At 34.6% G+C, this 13,868-nt stretch overlaps 1 non-coding gene across 1 annotated transcript; it reads right to left on the bottom strand.

Moving 5' to 3' along the window:
- Positions 1 to 13,273: 13,273 nt before the first annotated feature.
- On the bottom strand, positions 13,274 to 13,344 carry TRNAC-ACA (transfer RNA cysteine (anticodon ACA)). Its single transcript has one exon. It is a non-coding gene; the product is annotated as a tRNA-Cys (tRNA).
- Between the last annotated feature and the right edge of the window lie 524 nt (positions 13,345 to 13,868).

Genomic DNA, 13,868 nt, shown 5'->3' with positions numbered 1-13,868 from the left:
TCCTTTTCCAATGAATCATGAGAATCAACTGGATTTCACAGAACTATTCAAGATGGTGGATAATGATGCACCTTGGGAGCAGATTCTACACCAAATTGCAGTTTACACCAAACCTGAGGAAGACGTCTCTACAAAGAAAAGGCGTAGAGATGATGATACAAAGAAGTGTAAAACTGTTAAAAAGGAGCCATTCCCTCCAAAAGCAGCAGATCCAGGAGGCTTTTCTATCCCTTGTACTATAGGGAAGAAAAGGATTAAAAAAGCTCTTCTTGATTTAGGTTCAAGTGTTAACTTGATACCTTACTCTTTACTGGAGCAAATTGGCAATGTTAATATGAAACCTATAAAGGTTAAGTTAGTAATGGCCGATGGATCTTCAAAGGAACCATGTGGGATTGCAGAGGACATTATAGTTTGTGTTGGCAAACTCCAGTTCTTGGCAGACTTTGTGGTGATGAAGATGGAGACAGAAAAGATACCTATCATTCTTGGAAGACCGTTTATGAAAACGGCCAAAGCTATCATTGATGTAAACGAAGGTATAGTGGTGCTCCAGGACCGAGAGGAGAGAGTTGTTGTAGATGTCTTTAAAGATGAGATGCAAACACAGGAGGAAGAAGCTAGTTATAAAGCTGCATTTCAAGATGCACACATGACTAGCCATCAAGATGAAGAGCCCAAGGTTACAGGTAACCATTGTTTGTTATTTCAGGTGCATAAAGGAGAAAAGATTGGAAGAGGAGGAAAAGTTCTTGAGGACTGGAAGAAAGGAAGACCCCAACTTGGTACACCAGTGAGAATCAAAAATAAGTTGTGGGTTGTGAAAGGCTATAAAGAGAAGGAGATGATAGAGATAGAATCTCCACATTTTGGAAGTATCAAAACAGTGCACAGGAAACAGCTGAGGAGTTGGTGGGATAACAACATCAACTATGAAAAAAGAACTTGAACTTTACTGGGTCAAGCTAATGACGTTAAAAGAGCGCTTGCTGGGAGGCAACCCAGTGATTTAAAAACTTTTGATTTTGTTGTGTAACTTTTAATTTGTGGACATTATTTTTGTAAATACTTTGTTAGATATAGCATCTACTGAAGGATGCTAGGTGGTTAAGTATCTACTGAAGGATACTAAGTTTGTAACACCTACTGATGGGTGTTGGTGAGAAAATTTTACACCTACTGATGGGTGTTGGTGGATTTTGGGTCAGGCTCGTGACGTTAAACAAGCGCTACCTGGGAGGCAACCCAGTTGATTGATTGTTTCTGTTTGTTTCATTGTAGTAGTATAATAGGGTTGTGCATAAGTAACCTGAGAATTGAATTGCAGGGAACCAGTGAGGGGCATGTTTATGAGGCACGTAGGTTAAGAAAAAAAGGAGAAGAGCACTTCACGAAAGTGCCGCTGAGCGGCAAGTTACCGCTGAGCGGTACTATCGCAAAATGGGCTTTGGTTCCCCCTTAGCGGAATCCGAGCCCATTAGGGTATTGGTATACCCTAAGCTGCGCAAATGCTCTTACTTTTAGGCTCTTTTCTGCACAAACACTCCCACATACCTTTTCCAAGGTTCTCCACATCTTTTACCTCTTCTCTTGTGAAAACTTTTCTCTTCCACTCACTTGCTCACTAGTGTTTCATCTAAGTTTGGGGTTGGAAGAGAGCATCTTAGCTTGGAAGCATTCTCATTGCATCTAGTATCTCCACCCAAGTAAGTAAAAGCATTTTGTTCATTCTAGGGCTTTTGATTTTGAATATGATTGTCAAACCATGAATATCTAGGGGTATTGATTTCTATGCATGATTTGATGATATAATTGATGTTTGAACCGATTAAACTGCATGATTTTGATTTGGAAAACTGAAAATTGCATTTGGGTGGAGTTAGGACAGCATAAAAAGAAGTTTTTCAAAATTCTACAGAGTTACCGCTCAGGGGTAAACTGCCGCTGAGCGGCACTCTGCCAGACGTGATTTTTTTGAGTTGTTGCGTTCTGGAACGTGGCACTGGTGGCGCTGAGGGGTAAATCTGACCCTCAGCGGTGGTTTAGCTTCGAAAGGAGTTGTATTCTGTGTTTTTACTAATGATTAACATCATGTTCTGTGGTTTTGTATCTGGGTTTGATTGCAGGAATGACATCCTCTTCAGGAAAAAGATTGAAAACCATGGCAACCAAGAGAAAGGAAAAGGAACCAGAACAGCCCCATTCTAGTAGGTTCCTCTCTCGGAAACATGAGAAGCACTTCAAGGTGGTGCAAGACAGAAGACTCCTTATGGAGAGAAAAGTTGGAATGATACCTAACTTTGCTCCTCAATTTGGAGAGCAATTGTTAGGGAATGAATGGGGAAAGCTAGCCACATATCCTGCACCTGCCAACATAGCTGTGGTAAAAGAATTCTACACCAATGCAAAGAAGATTGGTGATTATCCAGCTAAAAATTATCTAGGCTATGTCAGAGGCCATGCTATCAGGTATGATCCTGATTCTATCAATAACTTCCTGGATACTGTGTGGGCTGGTGAGCAGTGCCAGTTTGCTCTTTGCATGGAGGAAGGGGCTGATTTTGAGGATGTAGAGAGAGTAATATGTATACCTGGAGGACACTTCCAAAGGAATAGATCTGGCTCAGTGGTAAACATTAGGAGGATTGATCTGACTCCTCTTGCAAAGTATTGGATGGCATTTTCTCATGCCAACATTCAGCCATGTTCACATGTGTCAGATATTACTCTCAGCCGGGCACTCTTCATCTACTGTGCTATCAGGAACTTAAATGTTAACATTGGGCAGGTGATAACTGATGAGATTAGTGTGTGTGCCAATACCTCAAATAACAAAGCACCCCTCGGACATCCCTCCTTAATCACTCACCTTTGTAAGATAGCTGGGGTGGACACTTCTGCTCCACCATTTGAAAGGCCAAGAAAAGCCATTGATGAGGCATATTACAGACAGTACTGTGGAGGTGAGGAGGCAGCTCAGCCAGTTCCACCACGCCATGCTCGCAGAGAGAGAGGGCAAGCATAGAACCAGACATCTGCTGAGACACATGAAGCAGAACCGTTCCAGATGAGGGACATGTTCATGTCTCTTATAGGTGCTCAGTTACAGTCCATTCATAGAGGGCAGGTGGCTACGGTTGAGATGATTGTAGGGATGTATGATACACCTCCAGCTCACAGGTGGACTATGGAGGAATTCCATAATGTGGTAGCTTGGCCAGAGGAGCCGGTGCAAGGAGGAGGAGCTGAAGCAGTTGAAGCTTCAGTTAGGGAGATGGAAGAAGATGAAGCTGATGAGGATGATGCATTTGAAGATGATGAAGATGAGGAAGAAGAGGAAGATATAGAGGATAGCTCAGATTGATGAGGAGCTGAGATAGCATTTACTGATGAATGTTATCATGAACTTATGCTTTTGTTGGTTTAAGTGTTCTGAACTTATTTACTTTTGTTTTAGATTAAGGTTGATGTACTCTATTGGAAACCTGGTTTGTTATGATGGTTTGCTATTGACTGTGATTGTGTGATAAGTAATGCTTGATGATGATTAGTGATTGATTGATGTTGAGATAGATGTGCACATAAAATGCTTATACAGGTGATTCACAAGCTTTGTGAACAAATGCAAGAATTTATGATTGTGATTGTGAGATTAAGCAGGATGTGTATGTCAAATGTGAATGAGCTTATATGTGAGGTTTTAAGCTCTAGAGTTTTTATTGATTGAATGTTATTACTTTGGAAACATGAATGATTTTGCCCAGGTTTTCTATGATTGAATCAATTGCTTGTTTTGCATCATATGATCAAGGCCGTTTGTTGGAACCCTTTTTATTGGCCAAATTCATAAAGTTAGCCCATTAAAAGAGAACACTTTGTGTTCTATCCTTTGAACCCTTAGCCTTGAACATAAATTGAAAACCCTTGTTGAAAAGCTTTACCTTGAGTTAAGTAGAAAATCTTGTGTGGTATTGTTAAATGTTCAAGTTTGGGGTTGTTAGGAAAGCATGAAAAAGGAAAAGCATTGAGCTAAGAGCTAAGAATTAAGAATATGAAAAGAAAATTAAAAAGACAAGAAAAGAAAAGAAAAAGCAAAGCTCAATGCAAAAGAAAGTTGGGAAAAATAAGAATAATTGTGTTGTTATGATTCTCTTAACTCAAGGATTTTGTGATCCAGAAAAACCAATTTTCTTGTTAGCCCAGCCACATTTTAAGCCATTGAAAAGTCCTTGTGATGATGCATGCTTGTTAATGTTTTTGATTGTGGTTAAATGAAAGGCAAAGTTGATTCATGTGACATTGTGATAGTGGAGTGAATGAGTGATTACCTCTTATACACTTGAGTGTGAGTGAAACACTTTACCTGGTGAGGAAGTATTCCATGAGCACATAAACATCCATGCTTAATTGATTGATCATTCATGAAAAATAGCATTTGTTGGATATTAAATGAATTTGTGAACACTAAAGCATGTGCACATCTTGATTGAAATCTTGGTCATAAGTTTGATTGATGTTTTTACTTATCTTAAAAAGAAGATTTTTGAATGAGTGAACCATCATATGAATTGGTAGAAGATTGAGTTACATCTTGTTTGCTTGAGGACAAGCAAAGTTCTAAGTTTGGGGTTGTGATAACAGTTGAAAAACTGTTATTTTTATGCTTGAAATTGATACTAAAAGCAACCTTTAACCTTAGAAACTAGCTTGAAATCATGCTTTTATTCATATTTTCAGAAATAAGAGAGTTGGATAGGTTTATGCTTGATTTCAGTGTTTTTGTTTAGGTTTTAAGGTGAATTTGGTGAAAGAAGTGAAGAAGGAGAGAGATGGAATCAGAAAAGACATCAAAAAGTGAAAAAAGAGAAGCCGCAACTACCGCTCAGCGGCAGTTTACCGTTGAGCGGCACTCAGGAGCTCATGGGGGATCTGTTGAGGGGCAAAATGGCCGCTGAGGGGAAGAAACCAACTCACGCACTTACCGTTGAGCGGTACTTTACCGCTGAGCGGCACTTTTATGGGGTTGGGCCTAATTTTCTGTAATTTACGAATAGTATATAAGCTTTAGGACGCCCTAGGGTTTGTATCTTTGGTTGGGACGAAGCAAACACTCTCTCTTCCACCCCTTTGAAGGAGGATCTTGGATGCTCAGGCTACCTCTTCACCTTTCTAGGGTTTTATCTTTCATTCTTTCATTATTATTCATCTAGTTTCACCATGAATATGGTGAACTAAACCTTGTATTGTTGTTGGGGAATCAATGTAATCTTGTGAAACTCTCATATATGGAATTTGTTTTTACATCTTATATTTAAGACCTATGCTTTCTTTCATCATTAGTTAGGGTTTTTCGTCTTTGCTCAATGCTTGCTTTGTTTAACTCATTCACTGCATGATTATTGATTTTGTCGATACGGGAACGTACGGGGAAGTCTAGATCCGGGGAATTTCTCCCAATAGTATATTGGTTGCCGTTAACCTCCTGCGCTAAAAGAACTAATTATTAGGAATGCTTGGAATCGTATGAACTCGTAATTAGGGATAGGCCTTCTAGACAAGGTAATTTAGAAAGTGGCATTAACAATGATGAAAAGAATGTTGAATTCCTAAAGTATATGAAAGTGGATAAGATGAAATTGATAACCCCAACAACATACTCATCCATATATTCCATAGAAGTATTTGTATTTTGTTTTAGCCATTGATCAAATTCATGCATACATGTTTATTTTCTGTTTTGCATATTAAACTCAAATTATTTTGTTCTTAAGTCTTAAATAATCAACGAATCACATAACTAAACTAGGCCGTGAGTCTTTTGGGAGAACGATACTTGGTCTTACCGAGTTTATTACTTGAAACGATTCGGTCACACTTGCCGATTGTTAAACAAGTTTGTGGCGCCGTATTTCGGTGTTCATAAATTTGTCCATCATTAAGCATTTACTGATGGAGGCTATGTGATTAAGCATCTACTGATGGATGCTACTAAAGGCATCTACTGATGGATGTCGATGTAGATGAGAAAGATTAGCATCTACTGATGGATGTTGATTAGAAGGATTCACATCTACTAATGGATGCAGGAAGATTCAGATGAGAGAGCATCTACTGATGGATGCTACTGAGAGCATCTACTGATAGATGTTATGCTAGTAGACATCTACTGATTGATGTTACTGACAACATCTACTGATGGATGTTGCTGGATCAGGAATTTTATTTGAATTTTGTTTTATTTTTATTTTTACTTATGTACTTGGTTTAATGAGTTGTGTGTAATGGTTTGGTATGATGTGATAAACTATTGTTTGTGATGAGTAATATTCTTGTGTTTGCTCTATTTTTCTATGATGCATATTGAGTTAATGATTGTTGAGGCTTTTTAAGCATAGATGGTGGTTGTTCATAGTATTGTTAAAAACAGATGCATGATTTCAATTATGATTAATATGTTGGGCAGGATGTTTATCAAATTGTGGAACTTGAGTTAACCTGAGAGAGATTAGGCTCCAGAGTTTTTGATTGATTGAGTGTTATTGCTTTGGAAGCATGATTGATTTTGCCTAATTTTCTATGATTGAACCACTTTCTTGCTTGTTACAAATGATCAAGGCCATGTTTTTCTTCTCCCTTAGAGCCAATGTTTATAGGTGAACCCAATAAAGATCAATGTTTTCTCTAACCTTTGCACCTTGAGCCTAAATTTGAAAAGTGGAAAAACCCTTTTTGAAATCCTTACCTTGAGTTAAGTAGAGTATGTTTTGTGGTAATGGAGAATGGTTCAAGTTTGGGGTGGTGAGAAACCGGAAAGAACTTTGTGAAATTTATCAAAGAGCATTGAGCAAAAGCAAAAAGCAAAAGAAAAAGAAAAAAGAAGAAAAGGAAGAAAAGAAAAGGTTGAGCTCAATGAAAGAAAAGTTGGGAATAAGTTAAAGATTTGGTCTCTCACATAAAAGGAGAAAGAAAGATTATTGTTAATGTGAATAAATGAATTGAGCACTCTCTTAACTCAAGAAATTTTGTTGTCTAGAAAAACCAATTTTCTTCTTAGCCCAGCCTCAATACAAGCCTTGAAAAGTCCTTCTGATGATAGTTTGCTTGTGAGTGTGTTTGTTATGTGGTTAAATGAAAGGCAAAGTTGATTCATGTGACATTGTGATGGTAGAGTGTAAGAGTCACACCTCACTATACATCTTTGAGTTTGAGTGAAACACTTTTGAGTGCTTGAGTGAAACACTGTCTTTGGTGAGGAATTGTTCCATGCACTATATGATAACATTCTTTCTTGGTTGGTTGATTATTCATGAGGTTTGCATCTATTGTGTATGTCTTGATTATATGAGCACCATAATTGAAGCTTGATTGGCTAAAGCATCATTATATCTTGATTAACCTTTATATGATGAGCATTCATGAGTGATTTACTTGAACTAAGAGAAAAATGCTTTTTGGTGTGCTAGACCATTGTAGTATGAGTATTTTATTTATGCCAAGTTACATTTTGCTTGAGGACAAGCAAAGTTTCAAGTTTGGGGTTGTGATAAAGGTTGAAAAACCGTTATTTTTATACTTAATTTTGATATTAAAAACACCATTTCTGACTTAGAAACTTGCTTTAACTCATGTTTTTGCATTAGTTTTGTGAATAAGAGAGTTGAAGGTGAATTTAATGGTTTTGGGCTAGATTCCCTTGATTTTGTAGGCTATTGGAATGATTTAAAAGAAGAGTTAAAGAACCGAATGGTTGGAATGCAGAAAAGTCAATCAGAATGCAAAAAAGTCAACCAGAGTGTAGAAAAGTCAACCAGAGTGCAGAAAAAGTTGTGCTGAGCGCCAGTTTTGAGTGCCGCAGCTACCGCTGAGCGCCGACGACGTGGGTTTGGACCTGTTTTCTGTTATTTTTATGGGCTTGGACCTATTTTCTGTTATTTTTATGTTCTATTTAAGGACTTGCACGTCCTAGGGATTGTATCTTTTGATGGCTTGAGCACAGAAACACACTTTTCACCCCTTGGGGGTAGATTTGGAGATGGTTATGGCTCTCCTCTTCTCTTTCTAGGGTTTTTCTATCTCTTCCATTCTTTCATTCCATTGTTCATCTAGGTCTTCCATGACGATGGAGAACTAAACCTTATTTGTTGTTGGGAAAGATGTAACCTCTTAAACTCTCATGTATTGAATTGATTCTTGATTATATATGCTTTACTTTATTAATTGTTAGGGTTTTTCCTCTTTACTCTTTGCATGCTTTGTTTAACTCATTCAATTGCATGATCTTTGATTTTGTCGATATAGACACATACGAGGAAATCTAGAACTGGGGAAATTCTCCCGGAAGCAATATTAGCTAGACATAGGAATAGGAAGATCGGTTGCCTTTAAGCTTCTGTGCGAATGTAATGCATGATTAATTGCTATGGAGACAAGACATTATGAACTAGTAATTAGGAGTAGGCTTGCTTCACCAAGACATTGGGTTTAAGGTAAATTAGAAAGTGGCATTAACATTAATGAAGAAGATGAATTCATATATGCATGAGAGTAAATTAGGTGTAATCTAAACCCAACAACAATATCATCAACTTCATCCATTCATTCTTGTGTTTAGTCTTAATTAGTTGAGTAATCACATAACTGTTTAGTGTCGTGAGTCTCTTGGGAAACGATACTTGGTCTTACCATTTATTATTACTTGATACGATTTGGTACACTTGTCGAGGTCTTAACAAGTTTTTGACTTCGTTTTCGGGGATTAAAAATTTGTTTATCAATAGTGAAAAAAATTGACCACTAGTGTCAAGCATAAGTAAAGAACACACTATACCGACTATGGTAGTCATCCACTTTTAGGTTATGCATCCACGTCTCTATTCAATATCAAATTTTGTCCAGATAAATAAAAATTATTTATAAAAATTAAAAAAAAAATAGTGAAGTATAATAGCAAACAAAATTGGAAAATTTGAAAAAAGTAAGTAAAAAATCTCCCAAAATTGACAAATAAAAATAAAATGATAAAATTAATTCAATATAATTTAATATAATTTAGTAAAAATTAATAAAGAAAACAAAAAATAAAATAGCTTTTACCTCAACATTATAACCTAATTTTTTTTTTCATTTTCATGTTCCTTCTAAAAATATCTCCCTTCACAAGTTGGCATGTGGCATTTTTTTTCTCAATAGCTAATTTTCAGTCCGTATCAAGCTTTTTTTTCTTCAAAAGTAGGCAAATCTAGTGCAATTATTGCAAGAATAGGAAAATTTAAAAAAAATATGAGAATAGGCAAGTTGTGCTACTGGAGGACGACAATAATGAAGAAGTCATACACCCACCACATGACTTTCGTTTGTTTATGGGTCAACATGCGATCATCTTGGAAGTTGTCAAGGGAAAGAACAACTTCCATGAAATGTAATCGATTACAAAACAAATTTTAATTCTGGTATAATGTCATTTAGGTACAAAACGACTTCCAATTTCCATAATACATAATGTAATCCATTAGAGTATGGTTGTAATCCACTACTAGGGAAATTGATTTTCTACACATGCAATTGTAATCAATCACAATTACAATGTAACCAATTACTAGAGTACTTTGGTCCTTATCATGGTGGACCACATCTTATAATTGATGAAAATCATAATAGATTAAATGATTTATGGTTTTATTAAGGAAAACCTTTTAACAAAAGGAGGTATAAGAGTAATTCAATAATAGAAAATAATGAAGACCACAAAGAAGTAAAAGTTATTGACGAAATAGATTCGAGTAGTAAATCCTATATGATGACCTTTATTGCAGTAGTAACAACATGCTTTTTATTTGTCTAGAATTGGTTGATCCATTTCGTTATGGATTCGAGTAGTAGTTAGTCTTCCTAATTCCTTATATTCTTATTTAATGATTTGGTATGAAATTTGCACTAGTATAGTTAGACCCATAAGCTTCATTTCTTAGCAAATGAAATTGGACTTGATAAGGCTTATTTATGGCGTCAAGACTGTAAACAAGATTAATAAATTTTGTTAACGATATAAGGGAATATGTATAGCTGTCAAAACGGGCCACCCGGCTCGACCCGGCCCGGCCCACCACGGGTTGGTCACTTAGTGAGCCAACCCAACCCGGCTCATTTATTAGCGAGCCAGAAAAACTCGAACCCGGTCCGACCCACCACGGGTTGGTGGGTAAACGGGTTGGCTCACTGGCTCACTTCCAACATGGGTGTTTAATTAATTTTGAAAATAAAAAACTTAAATGATTTTTTCAAGCAAAAACAAAATAATAAATATTTTTTTATAAAATTAAAATTAAATTTTAATAAAATAAAATTAGGTAGATGGGTTGGTGGGCCAACTCGGCCCACCACGGGTTCAAACCGCATGAGCCGGGTTTAAATGAGCCGGGTTGAAATCTGATCCGCATAAAAAAAATACAATTTTTTCAAATTCAACCTGGCTCAAACCCATGGTGGGCCGAGTTGGCCCTCGGGTTGTGACCCATTTTGACAGCTCTAGGAATATGCACAAAAATTTATGACATGATGATAAGGGAAGAAATTTTGTTAAATGATTACTTTTTAAAAATTTAACCATTTTTTAAAAATTAAAATAACTATCTCTAATAAAAAGTTATCTTTAGAATAAATAAAAATTATCTATACTATAATTGTATAAATAATTTATATTTACTTTAATAATTATATATTCTCCCAAACTATTATGAATAAAATTAAAATAACTATCTCTAATAAAAAGTTATCTTTAGAATAAATAAAAATTATACTATAATTATATAAATAATTTATATTTACTTTAATAATTATATATTCTCCCAACTATTATGAATATTTTTAGACTTTTGTAGTTAATCTTTTATAAATATCCTTGAAATTTAATAACATATTATCATATTTTATATTACTAAGATATTTGTAGTTAAATAACCTGTTTTCATGTCATTACCGGTGGATCATGGTCGTTAGTAATTATCAAAGGGTGAAGGTCGCCAGTAATTATCGATGATCATGATAAGTTAGTAATTATCAACGGCTATGATCTATTGATAATGTAACCTATTTTGTCACATCATTACCGATAAATCATGACTTTTGGTCATTACCAACAGTCTCATGTCGGTAGTAATTACTAACAACCTTAGTCTCTCGATAATTACCGACAGAAGTATAGGTCATTAGTAATTATCGACGAACAGATCTTTAGTAATTACCGATGATCATAATCTATTAATAATTATTTTCGACAAAATATTTATACTATTTCATGAGTTGATTTGATAGCTCAGATTTTGTGATTCATGATATTGATCCGATTTGATATCATCGAAATCCAATTTATACCATTGTTGAAAGATTTAACATTTTTGTTGAAAGATTTAACATTTCTATGGGATTAAATCCCGATTTTTTTTTTTAGAAATTTAAGAGAAATAGAACATAATAAAGATTATGGAAGTAAATATTCTCGCATTTATTGCTACTACATTGTTTATTCTAGTTCCTACTGCTTTTTTACTTATAATTTATGTAAAAACGGTAAGTAAAAGTGACTAATTTCACTAAAATATGATTGCTTCATTTTTATGAATGATTTAAAAAAATGATCGTCCAATCAGCGTAATCCAGATAGTAGAAATATATTTGATTTCTACTATCTGAGAATTGCGTCCAATTTTTTTCAGATTCTTTTTTACAAACAATTCCGGTATCTTATGAAAAAAAGGGGGTAAAAAAACAGGAATGGTGATTACACGGTCTGCCATTTTCCATATATATATATATATATATATATATATATCTATATAACCAGATATAACCAGGTTTAGCGTCAGTTCATCGAAAATAGAATATTTAAGAAAAGTTGTATTGGAATAGGAATCCATTTCTTCTTCTTTTTGATTCCCTTGATTTTCTCAAAATAGGAATACGGGAATAATTCAAATATTTGTTTGATTGAAAGAGTATTTTCAATTCCTATAAGATACATAGAATACATTACACTACTAGAATATAATAGAACCAAGATAGATTTTCTATTTGAACTCAATTAATTAGTATTAGTTTAAATGAAATATTTTCATTCAATAGTTCCAAAATTCAAAAATTCAGGTAGAAAACAACAAGGTTACTTGGATCCCTTAACTCAATTTTTAGTATGCCTATAGTCCACTTCTTCCCCAAACTACGAGGGAAAGGGAAAATGAAAAAACTACCATTAAAGCAGCCCAAGCAATACTTACTATATCCATATAAATTTTGTCTCCTATCTCTATAAATATGAAGGAACTATTTCATTATTTTTTCAAATTGATTATTCTATTATCTTTTTTGTATTATTCGCTAAAAATACTATAATAGTGGAATTGTTGTTACAGAGTCAAAAAAAGGATTATGGGCTAACATCATCGACGAAAAACAAGAATTCATTCTATTTCTTAGAACATCTAAAAAGTTTTTTTTGATTCTTTTTTGTAAAATCAGAAAACATGAAACATAAAAAAAATTATAGGAAGTTATAAGTAAATGAATGTTACTACCAGGTGGGAATAATAAGATTTCTCTTTTATCCCCTCATTTTATTATTTTTAAGGATTTCCTAAAAAAAGAATCAAGACAGATTCATTTGCATACTTATACTCTTCTTTCTATTTGAAATAATCCCTTAAATGTCTCCCGATTCGTTTTCTAAAATAACTAAAAAAACTTTTTTTCTTTTTTATTCGATTTTAGAATAAAAAATTATTCATTTTATTAGAATATAGAATATGAAAATATAAAGAATACTTTTTTTTAATATTACGAAAGCGAATTAGCTAAATTAAAGCTATTAATTCTAATTTATCTAAAGAATATTGATAAAATGTGGAAGCACTCATCAATTTTCAATTCAATTAGTCTGTATAGCAGATTTTTCTTCTGCCTTTTCTCTCCCTACAAATGGAATTTCCTATCCGACTTATTCTTAATCCAATCTAATAAAAGACCCAGTCAGGAGACAGACACTACAATAGTTGTGTAGTGAAAGAACTCTCATTTCTAAAATTATTGATTCCTTTTCACTACTAGAATCTTTCCTTGAATCCGAGACGAAAATATTTACAACATTTTTTAGAACAAACAAAGCTACTGATGCTTAGAATTTAGAATCAAACGCAATTCTCAAGACTCCTTTCTTGCTTCTATTAGAAAAAAGGTTTTCTAAAAAAAAGTAATATAATCTTTCATTTCAAGTTTCTTATCAATCAGGCGACACCCGGATTTGAACTGGGGAAAAAGGATTTGTAGTCCCCCGCCTTACCACTCGGCCATGCCGCCAATAAAAATCTAGATATGAAGTTTTTGAGAATACTCCCCCCTTTTCTATTCAAAAATTGAAAAAAAAATCTTGATACAAATCGCAACCGTTAACTATTCATTTATCAATTATTCTTGAATATTTGAATATAAAAGAAAATGGTTTTTTTATGAATGAGATTAGAAAATTCGGGGGAATACGAGGATTCTTTTGCCATTTGAGGTGTTAATTTACCCACTAAAACATCGCCCGTTTCGACCCACGACCCGAGAATCACAATTCCGTTTTTGTCTAAATTTCGGAGTAATTTGGCTTCTAGATGTGGAATTTTATTAGTGATTCTTTCAGAACCATAGCTTGTCATATGAGTTTGAATTCATATTTCCGTATGTGAAAAGAAGTAAAAATATCTTCATAAACCAGGCGCTCACTGATAGACGGGGCCCAAGCCCAATTAGTTTAGTGTAGTATTTCTTTTACTTTTATTAAAGCATGTGTAAAAGGTGTTAGGCATGTGCTAGATAGGAGGGACTTTTAGTCCTAT

This window comes from Vigna angularis, chromosome 2 (assembly GCF_016808095.1).
Source record: "Vigna angularis cultivar LongXiaoDou No.4 chromosome 2, ASM1680809v1, whole genome shotgun sequence".
NCBI classification, from domain to species: domain Eukaryota; kingdom Viridiplantae; phylum Streptophyta; class Magnoliopsida; order Fabales; family Fabaceae; genus Vigna; species Vigna angularis.
Note: the sequence above shows the minus strand (reverse complement) of the source record. Positions and strands in the feature narration are given on the sequence as shown.